General features: G+C 39.4%; 1 protein-coding gene across 6 annotated transcripts in view; it reads right to left on the reverse strand.

The window, feature by feature from the left end:
- The window catches only part of CXXC5 (CXXC finger protein 5), a 109,944-nt gene that overhangs the window by 48,516 nt on the left and 48,469 nt on the right, over nucleotides 1-12,959 (reverse strand). Inside the window, exon 1 of one of the 6 annotated variants that reach the window (XM_032219944.1) lies at nucleotides 432-533. The exons of the other annotated variants lie outside the window; for them this stretch is intronic. The gene's annotated coding sequence lies outside the window, so the exon portion shown is untranslated. Of the gene's footprint in view, nucleotides 1-431; nucleotides 534-12,959 lie in introns of those variants that run through there. 6 annotated transcript variants of the gene reach the window in all.

Consider the following 12,959-nt stretch of genomic DNA (forward strand, 5'->3'; position numbering starts at 1 on the left):
TAAAGATAGTTTTCTATTTAAGATACTTCAATAATTTAGTTTATTCAGCATGAAATGGAGCTTAATTATCTAGCATGAGGCTATATATTCTGCAATATTTACATTTTGGTTAACTCATTCAATGAATCCAAACTCCGCAAGCTGAGATAACTTGCACTGTCTTGATGCATTCACATAATTTCATACTAACCATGAGATAAATCATAAAACAAAGTTCAGGAATATTCCTTAATCCCACTGTTTTGCAAATCTATGTACACTACAACTGTTTGAAGAGAAATGCATCTGTACCATCAGGCTCTAAGAATGAGGAGGAAGGGCAAGTAGTAAAAGTGAAAGTGAAACCTTCTAAGCAGCTCATAAATATATTAAAGAGTACCTGTCATTTCAGATCCCATCATGGCAACGCCTGTTAGCGGGCATCCACTCACCTGCTGCCTGCCACGTCCTTCACCTTGTTGTATCACTGCCACATCACCAGCAGTCCCATTAAAGTGAATGGGATGGTCAGTGAGTCAACAGCGGATCAGAGGAGGAGCCACTGCGGGACAGAGATGACAGTTGCTCTTTAAAAATTATGATTTAAATCGAGTTGATTTAAATCAAGTGTTTTTACTAGCGATTTAAATCTTGATTTAAATTGCCTTGATTTAAAACAAAACAACCCTGCCCAGACTCTTCTGGCATTGGGAGAAGTGGTCAACTGGATTGGGAACTGCCTGCCTTCATGAATGCAGGGGAGAAGTTAATGTTGGTCCTACCTGACACGTTACTTCTCAGTGGATTGCAGGAGGGCCCAGGATTGGGTTGTTTCATCTTTATCTGCCCAGAGATTGAGTCATAATTGAAGCCATGCCTCCAGCCCTCTCTTGCTTGGCTCCAGTTCCGACGAAGCCATAGCCATATTTGGAGATGAAATAGAAGAGCGGCCTCTACTCCGCAGCTGACGAGCCCAGAGTGAACTACAGACCTAACCTATCAGGGCAGGGCCTGGACCCTCCTGCCATTCACTGAGAAGCAACGTGTCAGGTAGGACCAACGTTGCTTCTCCAGTTGATATTGCAGGAGGGTCCAGGATTGGGACATACCAAAAGGAGCTGTCCTAAGGGTGGGTAACTGACTGGCTTGTGGACTTAAAAGACTTTCTTCCTGTTTGGTTCTGCTGACTAGTGGACCCAGCTGGTGGGACTGAGTTACATTGACTATGGGTGGTTGTTTTGGGGGGGAAAGTAGAGCTTTATCAACACCCGTGGAGGGCCAAGTGTTGTGGATTAGCAGTGCAATAAAAGACTTAGTGTCTGTATCTGCCTATGAAACCTGGATCAGAACAGACCTGGTCATGTGCAGATAAAGAATTAGACCCAAAAGTGCTTTTTCAGGAGGCAACTGGACTTTGAAAACATTTCGCTTCTCATCTAAGAAGCTTCTTCAGCTTTAACAGGATAGTGGAGAATGGAAGGATTTATATTCCTTGCAGACAGATGATCATTTGCATCCTTTTAGAGGGTTGTTAAGGCGCTTGGAAGTTTATCTGTGTCCTCAGGGTCACCTGAGTAGTCCTCCAATTCCTGTAGTCTGCAGTTTTGTTCTCTGGGAATCCATTCCTATTCCCACACCATTCAAGGGTGTTCATCCCAAATTGTATAGCTAAAAGTCTGTAGAGTTTCTCAGTCATCCAGGTCATGGTTGTCCCAAAGGTGCTTTTTCAGGAGGCAAGTAGGATGGATTTGAAGCAAAATGTCTTCAAAGAAAAAACAAGGAAGTCCAGTTGCCTCCTGAAAAAGCATCTTTGGGACAACCATGACCTGGATGACTAAGAACCTCTACAGACTATAAGAATTAGACCTTCTATCTCTTTCTTCAACTTTTCTGCTCTTAGCCATTGCCAAGTCTTTTGGATGTCTGCTTTGTCTCCTAATTTATTATCATTATGGTTGATCTGTCAGCCAATTGTTTAGATTGGTTTTGGCATTTTTATTCATTTTATCCATATGTTATCCATTTTATCCATATTCAAGTTGTGGGAGCTTCATCATTTGAGACTTTCAAGAAAAGATTGGCCATTTGTCAGAAATTGTGTAGGGTTTCCTGCTTGAGTGAGGATTAGATGACCTATAAGGTCCCTTCCAATTCTGTTAATCTGTTAAACCTGGGAGAGGCAGATGTTGTTGCTGTTGTTGTTTTAAAGGTATTGTTGCAGGATGTAAACTCTTCCAAATAAAGCTGCCTTTTGCAATTGACTAATGGTGATTTTGTCAATGCCAGTTGTGTTCAAGCAGTATTTGAGAAGTTTTGGGACTGCACCTAAGGTGCATATTGCTATTGTTGCTATCTTTGCTTTCTTGTGCCACAGTTATTCTACTTTTATTTGTAGGTCTTTGCATTTTGTGTTTTTACCAATTCCTTCTCTTCTGCTGTCTCCAGGTATTACAAAATCCACTATCTAGACCTTTATTTATTTTTCTTACAAATGATTGTTAAGTCTCAGGTGCGATTTTTATTATTATTTCTATGCTACCCAACTCTGGGCAACTCAACACAATCAAACAAAAATATTAAAATGAAATCAATGAAAAATGAGAGATAAAAATAAGAGATGGCATATATGGCATCTGGGTGAAGAGGCCTGGGTGAAGAGTCAGTTCGTTGTAGTTCTTTTAAATTTCAGCATAAATATGAATGAGATAATGCAATGGTAGTCTAGACAACAAAGTCAACATAACAACAAAATCAGCTCTAAAAAATTAAGTTCCACCCAATGCTCATATTTTCCTTCTCCTGTTGATGCACAATGACTTGCCAGCTCTAATATAGTGTAAAAGTTCTCACTATGCTAAATAAACTCCCAATATATGTGTAGAGGAGTACAGTGATCAAAGAATGCATAAACTTTAAGAGAAAGTGAACAACTCCTCAGTCCTGGGAAAATGGAAGACATAAGGAGGAACTCATAATAGAAACATCTTCATTCTATGTTTGGTGTAAGGGGATAAAGATACTCTGGGAGTTTTTTAAGATGTTATTATACAACAGTAAAGTGGCCTTCTTGAATACTTTGCTTTGTTGTTTATTGACCTGTATTATCTCAGAGGGATGACAATATATGCTATAGTACTTTACAATTATAGTAAAATGAACTTGAAACTAATCTCTTGCTTCCTCAGTTTTTGACTAGGGCAACAAGCAGATAACATGGTAAGTCATACCAAATTCTACCTACTGAAAAGTCATTAAAACATTACTTGAAAGGAAGGAGGAGCCACGTCGTGATGTTACAACGTGTGGTCTCGATTCTCTGAGACCACCGTTGATACTTTTGCCGCTGGGGGGGGGTGTCCATTGAGACCTAAACTATCACATAGAGATGGTGATCAGGAAGACAAAGCCTTGCTGGTCTCAGGGATATCGCAAAATCCCTGACAGACCCAAGGGAAGTGCTTCAAGCCCACAGTAAACAGGCAGCCCCTAGGCTGATGAAATCGGGACGCTCCGGAAGGAAGGAATTGAAAAGAGAAAGTGAGTCCATCTGGTGAGGTATTTTTTCTATTTTGCTAAAGACTGCCCAAAGAAATGTTTCTTTAAAGCCAAATTAGATCCTTAAACAAAAGAACTGAGCGGCGAAAATAATCCTAATGGGATCACTGTGGAAAGTTTTTTTTCCTTTGTCTTTCTAACTATTTTTTGTGGATTGAAATGCTGGTAACATTCTTCATCTCTCCTCTTTAAGTGAACGGATTTTTTTTTCTTCTGCTTCTTGTTGCTTTATTTTTTGACTTCTGGATTAAAACCTTCCTTTTTATTTTAACAATTCTTCCTACTACTTGTTATTAAACCACACTAAAAGAAATCTAAAGAACTTTGTTTCCTACAGAAAGTGAAAATTAACAGCGACTTGGAGGTTTTTTTGAAACAAGGTATCTTTCTTCCTACTTGACTTCACTAACTTTGCAGCTGAAGGGTTTGCAACTTGTTTACAGAAACTGATAAAGAACCAAGGGCACAAACTGTTTTCACAGGTGCCTCTGAGAATTATTTTGGCAGGGAAAAAAAGGAAGGAAGGAAGGAAGGAAGGAAGGAAGGAAGGAAGGAAGGAAAGAAAGAAAGAAAGAAAGAGGGGAACAGAACCCTTCCCCTTTGAAGAGTACAAAAGAACTTGTGTTCAAATCAATTTAAAATAAAAGTAAGAGATGCCTGGAAGACTAGAGTTGCAGTCATTATTAGTTTTTCCCCTTTTTCTTTCTCTCTCCTGTTTTGGAAACATGGGTCAATACTTAGATGAGGAAACCTTAAAATTCCAAAATATCTTGGCTGGAATTCAAAATCTATTGGAAGGATATGGGAGAATTGAGAAGGTTGGAATGACTAGTCTTCCTCACAGCAAAAGATGATGGGGTTGGAGCCCCAAAAATTAAAGGGGAGAATGAAGATATAGAAGATAAAGATAAGACAATAGATGAATTTATTAATGGAGCAAATGTGGGTGAAAATAGAAAGAACAGGATATGGAAAAGGGAATTTGACGAATTGGAGCTTTACCCCAGATTCCAGGATACAGAAGAGAAAATAATACTAATGATAACAGATAGAAGAAGAGAAATTTTTTCAGAAGCAAGAGTGACAAAGACAATTTAACTTTAGTAGCAACTGGTGGGCAAGGAGATTATCTGAGAGACCCTTCAAGCAACAAAGTGTGGAGAGAAGCCTATAAAAACCTTATAAAGGAGATAAAAAGAAGACTGACTCCACAAATGGCAAGAGAGATAAGACTGTTTTGTTACTGGAAAGATACAGGTTGACAATGAAAGTTGGTAATAAAAAAATAGGTTCTTTTATTATTGGTGATTAATAAGTAGGAATTTGTAACTCCTAGATTGTTTTAGATTGTTATTAAATATTTACTCGCTAACAATTAATTAACTATAAATAATAATAATGAAATGATAATGGATACAGCGTAATGATATATACATGTATTAACAATTTAGTAAAAGAAATTTGGATATAAATGGTAAATTGTGACTTGGGAAAAAGACCTATAAATTTTATTAACAAATTTTCACTTAGATCTTGTTATAAAAGTGTAAGGGTTTTTTTTGGGGGGGGGCCCTGATGAGAGGAGATGGGGCATAAATAGTAAATGATTTTTAGCCAATTATAATAACAACAAGGAAATGTTAATGAACATTGTTTAACAATATATATATGGTATTGGCTAAAGTAACTTGGATATAAAATTTAGTCAGTGAGTTGGGGGGAAAAAGGGCGGGAAAGGCTTAGAAACTTTATTAATTGACTTTTGCTTAAAAGATGCTATAAAGGTGTAATGTTATTGGAGGATTTTTTGAAATAGCTAATGAATGCCATTATGTGGTTGTGTCTTTAAGTATGAATGATTTGAGGTAAAAGCATGTTCAAATAATTGTAGTCAAATGAGAATTGTGGTACACTGATAGTAAGACAGACAGACAGACAGACAGACCAGGGTGTCTTGTGTTTCTCACAAGAAAATCCTTTTGTTTTGAATTATTTTAAAAAACAGTAACAAGATGGGACTGTGAAGATTGGACATTAGAGAGAACTAGAAGGAACTAAAGATTACAATTAAAAGAGAACACTTCAACTCAATTTACAATTTATAGACTGGAGTAAAATATTCTAACACTGGACATATTGAAGGGCGTTTTTTAAAAAATGGGACTCAAAATGTAATATAGGGTTAATAGAGACATCTGCCTGTAAGCAGATTTTTTGCCTAAAAGTTATGATTTAATTTATTTCTGTATCAAACTTATTAACCACTCATCTTCCTCACAAAAGATCTCTGGATGGTGTACAATTAAATCATTATAATAAAATATTAAAACCCAAAAAGTAATATTATAAAATGAAAAATGAAAAACATTATAAAATTGCAAGAGATGGAGAGATCCAAGATGGGGAGACTAAGAGTTGTTAATACAGGAGGAGGAGGAGGAGGAGGGAGTTCTCATGGGACTCACATGGCTGTGAGGGCCCGTGTCTCCCTCACAAGGCTACATAGCCAGGTTTTGACCTTTTGTGGAAGGCCAGAAGATTGGAGGCTTTCCTCACTTTGGGAGGCAAGATGTTTCACAAAGCAAGAGCAGCAGCAGCAGCAGAAAAGGCCTTCTTACTTGACCCCACCAATTGGAATTCTCCCACTGATGGGGTCTGTAGCATGTCTTCCCTGCCTCAGCAAATGGGATGGGCTGATGGGATGGCGAGAAGATGGTTTTGTAGGTAAACCAGTCCTATGCTATGAAAGGCTTTATAGGTAACAACAATTTGAACTGGACCTAGAAGCAAACTGGCACCACGTGCGGTATGTGAAGCAGAAGTATCATATGTGCCCTTCTTTGGGTACTCAGTATAGCTTGTACGGCTGCATTCTGTACCAGTTGATACCATACAGAACGCTCTGTTCAGGGAAAAAGATACCACATCCCTAGTAAAAGTAGTGATTGCCTTAGATCCACAACTGGGATCAGAATTTCTGTGACTAAGCAAGGTAAATGAGATTTTGTCACCATATTTGCCATTGTTCTTAAATCAATCCCTGCAGTTGTTAAGTGAAACATTTTGTTAAGAGAATCCAGACTTCCTCACTGAGTTTGCTTGTTGGAAGCCAACTGGGGAAGTTACAATTGACAATCACATGCCCCCAGGATGTTGCATCTGTCTAAATACATGCCAGTTGCCAATTGCTCAAATTTTGATCACATGACCACATGGCAGTTAAGTGCACGGGCTGGTCATAAGTCATATATTCAAACAGTCACTAAATGAATGGCTTTATAAGTTGACAACTTCCTTAACAAAGTTCTTGGAGGCCTGACTTGATTCGATGCCCACAATTATGTGTAGAACTTTTTACTCTTTGAAAACTTAGGATTTTTAAATTCCTGATGGAAAATAAGAAGACTGGCAAGGAGCAGAATGGATTCTTGGCAATGGTCTTCACAGTGAATAATAGTTTTCTGACAAATATAGACCAGCATGCTGCTAAAGATAATAGAGACATTTTCAGGCACAGCTTTGAAAGCCTAAAGCCTAACAAAATTCTAATAAATTAAATTGTAGAAAAAATGACAAATTAAAAGTTAATAAGGCATGAAGTGTCTACAGTATACTCCTGAGAATTCAGAAGTAGCTCACTAATCTCCCTAATACTGGCTTTCATTTCAGAGGCCTACATATTAGTCAAAGCAATACCAACTTTTTAAAGAAAAGTAAGAAAATTACAAGATTATGAATCTATAGCATCCCATGTAAGTATTAGTATAAATCACTGTGAAGGCTAAGAAAATCAATTGCTTGCTAAGAAAGGAAGCTCTTAGTAAACACTATATGTATGTGTGTGTGTGTGTGTATGTATACATACATACATACATACACACACAAACACACACACAGTATATGTACATATACATCTACATACATACATACATACATACATACCAGGGGTGGGTTTCAACCGGTTCGCGGCGGTCCCTGCGAACCGGTTGGTCGGCGAACCCGGAAGTAACTAACGTCTGGGAACAGCAAAGGGCGCGCCCGCCCGCCCGCGGTCCTTACCCCTTTTTGATGAGTTCTGCGCTTCTACGCATGCACAGGATGCATACAGCGCCTGCGCGATCCTCTAGGAGCAGCTGTAGCATCGCGCAGACGCTAGTATGCATGCGTGCACCGCGCGCGTGCACGAGGACGCCGCTGGCCCCGTTCCAACCGAACCGGTTGGAACGGGGCGAGAAACCCACCCCTGATACATACATACATACATACATACATACATACATCTTTTAGAATTATTTGAGATTACTCATGGCTGGTTTGGCGACTAAGGGCCAATCACTCTCTCTAAGCACAACTCACCATACAGATTTGATTGCTGCAGGGAAAATAGGTGGAAAGAGTATTTGTTATGTTCACCACCTTGAATTATTTCAGAGAAAGAATGAACAAAGACGTGGGAGCAAGAACAACTTCCTCCCAGTTTGATTGGGCTGACCGCCCTTTGGTAGCTCATGATGGGACCAGTCTACCCAGTCACCAGAGGGCTAGGCCAAGACTGGCCTACTGCCATGCAACAGCACTAAAGTGATCACAAATTTGCCAAATTTCAATGGAAAAGAATAATTTTATCTTCATTTCAGCAGAGTTAACTGTTCAACTGTTGACTGAACTGCAATGAATATGTGGAACATAAACACAGAGGGAAGCACCTCACAACAATCCTCAAAGTTAATAATCTTCTCAATGCAAAGAAAACCAGGCAACAGTTAAAATCCAAGTCAACTGAAAGTTTTAGAGGCATCCATAATTTTGTAATGCTTATGATGCATTTATGTGTTTGTTTTTGATAATACATACTTGGCATTTTCCCAAGACTTCTAAAGTGTCACAAGTATTCTGTTTCATTGTAAAGGTCAGATATAAATTATGTACCGTATTTTTCGGAGTATAAGATGCACCTTTTCCCCCCCAAAGAGAGGGTGAAAATCTGGTTGCGTCTTATATTACTTAGCCACCTGGGTTGTCTGGAGAAGGGGGAGGTGAAGTGGGCACTGTGCAGGAAACGAAGCGTAAGACAAGGTGGCTTGCTGCTCGGAGTCCCGCTTCTCCAGACAACCCAGTCATTGGTTTCTGCTCCTGGCCTGGGAGATGGATCTGGCCAGGAGGAATACAAGCCCCATTTTTGCAATCAGGGAGGAAAAGAGAGCGTTTCAGACGTCGGGCGATCCCTGCAACCTGGAACCTCCCGCCGTCGGAAATGCCGCCATCGGAAATGCTTTTTCCTCCCCGATTGCAAAAATGGGGCTTGCATTCCTCTTAGCCAGATCCATCTCCCAGGCCAGGAGCAGAAGCTGACTGCCCTCTAACTGGGTTGTCTGGAGAAGGGGGGAGGCCGAGCACCCAGCCACTTTGCCTTACACCTTTCACTCAGCGCCCGCTTCACCTGTCCCTTCTCAGATGGTTCCAGGCAGCCAAGATCACCACGCTGCCACCTGAAAATGTTGTTACTGCACTCTCTGCCACCCGGAACCATCTGAAAAGGGGCGGGTGAAGAGGTCGCTGCAATCCCCCCAATCCCCCGGATCTGTCATGCAATGCTTATTGCTACTGCTGCTATTGCGCCCAGCTACCATATCTCTTTGCTGCATGACAGATCTGGACAGATTTGTGGGGAGGGGTGGATAGAAGAGGACCAATCCTCTTGTGTGGACCCAATGGACCTCAGAATGCAGCAGGTGCCAGGTTCCAGGGAGACTCCCACCCCGGTGCTCCTGCATTCCAAAGTTTCCTGCGCTTTTTCCATTAGCCAAAATCCCGACAATGAAAATAGCTTTTTCTGGCAAAAAAGAGGAGATCTAGGGTCCTGAGAAAAGCCTTCGTGCAGAGGAGATTGGTTCTCTTCCCTTGCTCCACCCTGCACCCCAATCCCTCTGGATCTGTCATGCAGTGCTTATTGCTACTGCAGCTATTGAGCCCAGCTACCATATCTCTTTGTTGCACCACAGATCCGGACAGATTTGGAGGGGGGGGGGGAATGTGACAAGGCAGTCTCATTTCCTTTATGCTTCCCTTTTGCCACTCAAGTGCCGCTGCAAGGAACCATTAATCCAAATGGAAGGGATCCCCACCCCTCCTCATCTAATGGGCTCTTCCCAATCAAGCACACAGCAGGCATTCAGCAGCCCCATATCTTTCCCTCCTCGCTGAAGAGAAGAAGCGATCTGACTGCCGCTCCTTGGGCCAAGCGGCTCACCGTCACCACCAGTCCGAGGAAAGGGGGGGGAATAAAGTGCAGAGAGACATGTTTAGTCCTGCCCTGCCGTGGGAGGGGTAGAGAAAAGTGGATTTGAGATCGATAAAAGCCTTACTCTTTAAGAAGATGAAGTACCCACGTGTCGCATTTCTGCCCTCCCCGGCCCCCAGAAGCACTTTGCAGTCCTCCCAAACCTTCTGCATGCCCCATGGGCTCCTGGGAGCCGGGGAGGGCAAAAACGCTTTTAAAAAATTTATCTCTTGAAAATCTTGGTGTGTCTTATACTCCAGTGCGTCTTATACTCCGAAAAATATGGTAAGTAAATAAAATGTGATAAAGACTGAAGCAACCTTAAAAATATATGTCAAATTTCTATCTTGCTTCATTCTGGTTTTTTTAATTAAGTTCCTTTCCAAAGGCTACTGATTAAATTTAGCAGGCATAGAATAGTATGTAGTAGTAAGGTAATTGCCTTACGAACTGAGATCTTTAAAAAAAAAACAGAGAACAGGAAAAAAATTGATTAAGCAACTTTGGCGCTTGATGTCTTACCTGATTTAAACCTTTTTTAAAAATAGAAAAATTAATGAACAAGTATGTATATACATCAAATAAGAAGTGATGAGATCAAAACAAACATTTCAGCAATTATGTCAGAAAGTTGTGAAGGTCTGGTGTTCTGACAGAACAAAAGTATAAATATTGTGAGTGTCCTGCCATCCAGAACACTGAATATTTTTTTCAACAAAAAATGTCACAAGGACAAATTCTAATAACAAAAGTTAAGGCATACTTTGCCCTTTTGCAGCAAGGATCCACAAAAACAGCTAAAGAAAGCCAACCAATGGATCCTTTTCAATACAGCCTGTGAATAGCTAGACAATAGCAAATATAAATTTCTATTTGGTTGAAACCTCTTCCTAATTTATATATTCAACTCCTGTATTTCACATTTAACAATCTGCCTGCAAAGCTCCATGTACAGAACTGTATTTCTGTATTTAACAGCCAAAAACTCAACATCTAATAATCCTACCAGCAATGCATATGAGCAATACAGCATTTTGCACTTGAGAGTCTGACTGAACAAGAACATATACATAGGGCAGGCTGTGCTACATCAAACTCCCACTGCAAAAGATAATTAATAAAGCAGAAAGTTTTCATTTTTTCAATGTCAATATTTTTCTTATGGTCAAAATTATTTCAAATCTTCGAATAGGCACTTAATTTTGCCTCTCAATGCTTCAATAAATGATTAGGTTTTTACTATTGTCTATAGAGTAGGTACTTACTATCAAGTTATGGTCTTAAATAAAAGAGTTTTAATAATGGTGCATATGCCATTCATAAAACCAGGAAATTGGAATTTTTTTTATAAAGGTTCTAACACTGCATGGACTTCTGGATGATCTATTTTTGAATAGGAACCCAACTACAAAGAAAATGTGTTTTCCACATTAGGCAGTGTGATAAATAGAGCATTAAAGGAGTTGGGCCCTGCTAGCCTTCCTTCCAAGTAACTTTTGTTGGCTAATGGTTTTATGTCAAGGTGGTGCAGTGGTTAGGGTGCAGTACTGCAGGCCACTTCAGCTGACTGTTATCTGCAGTTCAGCGGTTCTAATCTCACCGGCTCAAGGTTGACTCAGCCTTCCATCCTTCCGAGGTGGGTGAAATGAGGACCCAGACTGTGGGGACGATATGCTGACTTTGTAAACCGCTTAGAGAGGGCTGAAAGCCCTATGAAGCGGTATGTGTCTAACTGCTATTGCTATGTCTGATCTAAAAGCAAGCATGCTTTTATCATATATGCATGAAGATAAGGGAACACAGCTCTGATGCTTCCTTTTTTAGCCTCACTTCCAACTAAAAATAATCTCCAAATGCCCATTTAATTCTTTGGGCTATCTGGAATGATGCTCTACTTCTGTTGAAAACAGTACCCAACTAAAGCAAGTGAGCCATGAAAGGAAAGCTGAGGTGGGTTAATTTAAAGGTGATATTGTGCCCGATTAATCACAGGGAACTTTTTAATCAAGACCTACCCCGCAAAGAAGCTTTTAAACATACAGGGTATTATGATTACAGCAGCTTTTCTCTATTTTCAAGCTATCACCCTCATTGTTAACCTCTTCAGTATAGATCTGAGAAATTACTAATTATACACTTTTAATTTACTTTATCCTACTCAACTGAAATCTTTTATGAGCTGTTCACAATTGCTATTTTGTTTTTGTATCTTGGAAATTTTGCATTATAAATTCTATTTTATTTGGCTTCATGATAGACTATCACAAAGTATTAGGAAGAAGTAGAATATGTAATCTTAATATAAAAAAGTATCATGTAATAGATCTGTTTGCAAAATGATAACATTTTTTTCTTCAAAATCATAATATATTTCAAATGAAACCTGAATGCAGTAGAGCAAGTTTTGGATTAGTTTTGCTTGTCATCAACCCAGATCACAAAGAGGACTTACAGAAGGAACTGAACTTCTCATTCCAGGTGAATTTAGTTATTTCCAAATAATTATTACAAAGGACTGGACCAATTAAGTAGTTTAATATACTTTCACAAAATTAGGATTCAAATCCCACTAGCATCTTTCATATAAACAGCTGGTAAAATACATTATTTTTCCTGAAATCTATTTTCATTTCAACGTTTTAAGTGCACATGAAAATTTTCTCTTCACTTAAACACAACCATTAAAAACTTAGACATTATAATTAAAAGCACATTGGAGGTTAAGACCAAATTTGAAACTATCTATTTCAATTAAGACAACATAGTTAGATATTCAAAGGTAATAACTGAATTCAGTTATAATAACTGAATTAAGTTTGGACTCCATGTTAGTATCTATTTTCAAAACCCATAAATTACACATTTAGAAAAGTGGAAAGAACCTTTGATTTCTGATCTCTGATTCCTGTCATTCCTCAAACATCCTTTTGTGTTAAACTGAGAAAATAATTCAACAGAAGAACCAAGGAGAAGAGATGCCACCTAGGAAACAATCTGAGAAGAGAGACAGGAGCCCCCAGTGGCTTAATGGTCAGGAAAAAAAAACTTAGGAAGGTTCCCCCCAATGGATAAAGCAGTTAAAAGTGGCAGTGGGAAATTTGTGCTTTCAAAATTGCAAAATTCTATTAATGTACCGTAACCTTAC

Source organism: Thamnophis elegans, chromosome 6, assembly GCF_009769535.1.
Source record: "Thamnophis elegans isolate rThaEle1 chromosome 6, rThaEle1.pri, whole genome shotgun sequence".
Taxonomy (NCBI): Eukaryota; Metazoa; Chordata; class Lepidosauria; order Squamata; family Colubridae; genus Thamnophis; species Thamnophis elegans.